The sequence below is a fragment of the Lagopus muta genome, chromosome 10 (assembly GCF_023343835.1).
Source record: "Lagopus muta isolate bLagMut1 chromosome 10, bLagMut1 primary, whole genome shotgun sequence".
Classification (NCBI taxonomy): Eukaryota; Metazoa; Chordata; class Aves; order Galliformes; family Phasianidae; genus Lagopus; species Lagopus muta.
This window is the reverse complement of record NC_064442.1, coordinates 19,237,106-19,242,724: the sequence shown is the minus strand read 5'-3', so window position 1 is coordinate 19,242,724 and position 5,619 is coordinate 19,237,106.

Here is a 5,619-nt window from a genome sequence, read left to right as displayed (position 1 = left end):
TGAAAATCAAAGACGTAGCTAATTTTTTTTCCAGGGAAGGCAGTCCCAAAAGCTCGAAATCCCGGTTGGGCGTCAGCGGGACGCGATGCTGAGCTGATCGTAGCGGCAGGGAAGCGCTCGTTGGGAAAGAGTGACCCCAACCGTCACGCTGGAAGGAAATCCATGCTGCTCTCAGCCTGCGGGAGCGAGGCGAGGCGTCTGAAGCCCGCTGCGGGGAGATGCGAGGCAGGGACAAAAGCGACGGGGTGGGTGAGGCAGGGCAGCCCCAAGGCTCCTCTGGCTGGAAGTCGGTGCGGTTTTGTGAGACAGGAAGGGTTGCAAGGGGCTGGTTTGGAAAGGGATCTGGGTTTGTGTTAGGAGGTTTGGAAATGTTTTAAAAGGCTGCGAGATGCACAGGCTGGTTCACGGCGTTACCTCCCCAGCGGCAGGCACTGCTGTGTTCCCAGCCCGCAGCTTCCGTGGTGGGATGGGGCACCAGCAGTTCACAGCAGAGATCTGGGGAAGGAAGGACCCAAAAGCAGGGCTTTGTAAATAGCTTCCCTCAAAAACAAGGCAAACAAAGTCTGGCAGATCCACAAGTGGCACTTTAATATTTTCCCAAATAGTTTTTTAGGTTTTAGTGCTCAGAAAAGGCTCCAAGTGTAATTTAAAAAAAAAAAAAAAAAAAAGAGGAAAACACTGAAAGGCACATGGGATATTTTGCCAGTCCCTAAGAACCTGCCCCTTCACCTGGCAGCTCAGATGTGTACAGGTGCTGCAATGATGGCCGGGCACCCAAATTTCAGTGAAGATGTGCAGGATTGCACGCTGCCACCACCAGGGCTGGATCCCATGGCCCTGCTGCATCTCAGGGGTGCCTGGCTGCATGTTGGCTCTGTCCCAAAGCCACATCACAGCAGGAGGCAGATCTGGGTGCTGCCAGTCCCTCACAATGCCGTTGCCATCCCTGCATCCAGGACAGGAGGAGGCAGGGTGCTTTCCCTCAGCCCTGTTTGCACGCTGAGGACGTGCAGAGGCAAACGTGAGCTGGGATCCAAAGGATCCAAGTGACAACTGCCCCTTGGAGCAGCTTCACGAGTCCTTTCAACAGCACACCGTGCCCTTCTACCAGCTAGCAGTCCATAAGGACTTCAGGCAGCTCCCAGCAGGTCTCACATCACTATCCAAACTCCAAGCACGTGTGGGAGCTCCAGCATCATGCGTGCACTGTGGTGTGAAGCTTTCAGTGCCCTGTTTGGGAAATTCCTCCGTGCAGGTATCTCACAAAGCTTTTTATCAGCATTTCAAAGAAGCACAGGAAACCTGCTCAGGAATCCCCTGCTCAGCTGTCTGATGGGTATTTCCTGACGTTCTTCCTTGATTTTTCCTAAGCTTGGCTTTTCTCAGTGCCTGCGGTCGGAGCCCCAAGGACTGCAGGATGCTCAGGAGGACAAGAGCACCGGAAATAACTGCAGATGTGTCTCTTGAAGAAGAGTCTTTTGGTTTCCTCATTGATGCCTGATGCACCTGCACGGCAAAGGTGTTTGAGTCTGGATTGAGAGCAAAGCTGTACAGAGCCTGGGAGGCCTTTTTCCTCCTTCCCCCTCCTTTTATTTCCTTTCTCCATTCTTCAGTGCAAAGCTTTGTTCAAACAACACTTCCCTGGAACAAGGAGAACTGCTAGGTAATCAGCATGAAACGTTTTGGCATCTGAATGTGTTCCAAGCTAAGAAATCCACACCAGATTCCCATTGCTCTCCTAACAATGCTGGAAAACAATGTGCAGCACACACCCCTGCAGAGAACCCGCCAGGGAGAGCGCTCACACACAGCGGGGCAGGAGCCGCACGGGCAGGGGAGCTGCCAGCACCATCCCTGACATCTCCACAAGGCAAAACATGGAGAAATGGGCAACAGTAACATCACAGAGTTCACCGAAGAGCAACAGGAAGTCCTGCAGCTGGGAAGGAACAACTCCAAAGCCGTGCTGGGGCACCCAGCTGGAAGCAGAAATGGCCGCAGGGTGCTGGGGACACCGAGGTGACTGTGAGGCAGTGATGTGCCCTTGGGACAAAGTGGTGAGTGGTGCCCTGGGCTGCATTGGGCAGAGCACTGTCAGCAGGTGGAGGTCTTCCCCCAAAACCCTTTCCTGCCTCCCACAGCATTACACTCACTACAACTTGCTCTGCACGCTGACAGCCCCAGAAAGGGTCTGTGGTCTTCTCTGCAAGATGAAAATCCAGAGCTGCTCATCATCCACCTTAAAAGGAGCCTACCCAAGAAATGCAGACTTTGTCCCTCCGGAATACAAGAGGTTTCTTACTCTCTGCATGCCCGACAGAGATTTCTGGGGCTGTTTCAAATAAAGAATGCAATTTTATACAAGTAATTTAAATAACGCCTAAAAAAAAAAACCCATAGAATGCAGCAACTTTGAAACACTACCAAAGTGAAATTGGTGGTTTTGAGACAGCCAATGGAAAGGGTTGCACATTCATACTGCATCAAGCAATTTAGCAACCCGTGTCATGAATAAACAATCTACCTTCATCTCTTGGCAAAATATCCATTAAACCTTAAAGAAGAAAATTGTAGAAGACAAGTACCCACACCTATTTATAGCCATTCACACTAAAAATACCCACAGAGTAGTCTCAACAGCATTTGGAATACATACAGGAGCCCATGACAAGAAAATCAGCAGCTTCAAGTTGATCAGTGTCCTGGGTTGGGTTGAGAGGGGCTGAGGGGCTGCAGAGCAAAGTCAGAAGCCGTGTCTCAGCTCCCAGCTGCAAGCGAGGCACGTGGCTTTTCAGGACAATGTTCTTCTCTTCGCCTCCGTTCCCAAGCAATCCAGAGGGGAAGACGCAGCCAGCCTCAGCGGTGGTTTCACTGAGCCTGAAAATTCCTGTGGGGCCACAGAAATATCAGCTTTATGAATCTGACCACATGGGAATGGAAAGGCACCGAGCAGAAGCCCTTGCACGTGCAGAAATAACCATGGGACAGCCAAATAGGAGCATGAGGGTTTGGGGTTTGTAGAGAGCAATCCCAAGCCCACATGTGCACAGAGCAAGGGAAAGAGGAATGGTGCTACCTCTTCCAGCAGTCCACAGGATGGGACGGAGGCAAGATCAGGTTCAGGAAACATCTGGGTACCAGACCTCAGCTGCGGCCTCCGAGTGATCCAGTGGGTTAAAACAGGTCCAGACACATCATTATGGGGGTGTAGAATTGAGAAAAGCAGTATTATTAGAGCAAACAGAGGAGGTTTTTTGCCTGGACAGGACCGTGAGCTCCTCAGCTCTTTGTTCCCAGCAGCTTCAGCAAGCAGGCACTTTGCAGCCCAGAGCGAATCCGCGCTCCTGGACCACCAGGCTGCCCAGCCAACAGCCAAGGCAAAGCCTCCAGCATCGCTTCACAACATGCCTGAAACCCAAACACCGAAGCAGAAAGAAAGGCTCTGAGTGAGCCTTGCTGTGCCGGTGCAGAGCACGCCAGCCGGATTTCGGCTGACTTCAGACAGCTCTATCAGAAACACCTCCAGCTCCATTCAACACACTGCCACACGGCGTCGAAAAGCAGCCAGGATGAGATGCCCCAAAGGTGCCTGTTTTTCCCTGAGGACAACAACAGAGCTGCTTGTTCCCAGCTCACATGCAGAGGGCTGAAGAGAGGTGTGACAAAGCCCGTGTTAAGTGAACAAGGGAGAGGAGATGTGCCAGAAAGAATGAGCTCATTGCAAAAGTAATTGAAAGGGCTTTTACAAAAATCAATACAAAGACCTAGCTGGATTCAGATGTGCAGTGTGTCAGAGCAAGACACTTCCTCACAGCCCGTCTGTTTTCCTTGTCACATCCACCAGTCCTTTTGCTATCAGCCACAGCATTTCCTTTGCACCCATCAGTGTGCCACAACACAAGGCAGCTTGCATGACACTTGTCTGCACACTAGGAAGCATGTTCCTGTTTTAAACACAATATTGTTCTTCCCAAAGGCCTCCTTTTCCCCAGGCAGTTCCCTCCAGCAAAGCACTCCTCTCTCTTCGTTAGCAATCCGTCCTCAGATATTTCTCCAGGGCTCATTTTTGGCACTTGGTGCCACCCAGCAGAGCCTGCACCAGGAGGTCTTGGATGTATCCTACAGCACGAACGGACTCCACAGGCAGCCAAAGAAAAAGGCTCCGGGCACAGAGGAAGAGGGAGGCCAAGATGACGCAGAAAAGCAGCTGTGAGCATCCTCCCATCACAGCAAACAGGGGCAGAGAAACACAGACGCCTTTTTTTAACCAAGGGAAGCGAGCTGACACAGCCACAAGCTGGGAGCCACATGCCCCAACCTCTCACTTACACGTTCCTGCCTTTGCTGTAGGCTTTGTTCTTCGTGGCTTATTTTTTCCATCACACCTCATTTCCAGGTTGTGCTATGCCAAGTGATCACAGACGGAGGAAGTGTCTTTTTCCAGTATGTGAAGTAAAACCCTGCCTGCCCCTGCAGGGCAACACATCCTGCCACTGTGCAGGCTTGCTGGGGGCTCACGTGTCTCTCACAGCAGCACCTCACCCCATGACCACCACACTGATGCAAGCAGAGCCCTCTCCGATGCCTGTAAAGGCTTGGGGACTGGCCCAGAGCATCTTCAGAGCACACTGCTTGTTGGTGACACGCAGAACCATGGCGGGCTACCACGTCTTGTCACCAGCTCTCATCCCCCACCTATGTTCTTTTGTCTGCCTGCTCAAGACCTTGGATGCACCAGTATCGCCTCTGCTAAGCTTGAAGCTCAGCATGCTCTGAAACAACATGTTCCTTGACCTGCTTTTCTCTCATCACTAATTTACACCTAGCAGATTTTCAACTTAGCTCATGCATGAACTCTGCGCTGACACCACTTAATGGCTAAGTAACGAATTCTGACAGAGCTCATTAAAACACAGAGAGGCATGGATGGGAGCAGCGTGCCTCAGCTTTGACCCCCAGCTCCAGGCAGGTCTGCCAGGGAAGCAACTCACTATGACGGGAATATGAAGGAGCAGCAGAAAACTGCATCAGCATGGCTTGCTTCAACCATTAAAACCCAACCCTGAGGTGGACAATCACACGAGAACTCTGAGACACGATTCCAGCCTCGCAGCCCTGCAGGCTGACCAACTCCCCTGAGCACATCCATGGCTCACCCAGAAACACGGGAAGCCAAAACCCAGGAACGCTGCTGGTGCTGCAGCGCTGGTAATGCAATACATGTCAGCACAGGAAGGCCAAACTGGCAGCCTGGGAGGATCAAGGTATGAAAACAAAATTTCTTGGCAGCGTTTCGTTTTGTATTTTTTTTTTTTCCCCTAGAAAAACAAGATCCTAACATAGAAAACGAGCAGTCACAAAAGCAGGGTGAAAAGGCTGCAGCTGAAGACATAACTGCATTCCCAGATATGTTCTCAGCCCTAGAAAGTTCCAAATGGCACATTCCTAAAGACGATTTTAAATAACTGAAGGGCATTAATTACTTGGAGAGCTACCGATCTTTTTCTATCATTAATTTCAAAGTTCTGATCCTAAATGTTTTCCATGAGGCAGCACGCCTCTGACACATCCAGCTATGTGGTACTGAGGGCTCTGAGGTTCTGGTCGCAATGATGAGGG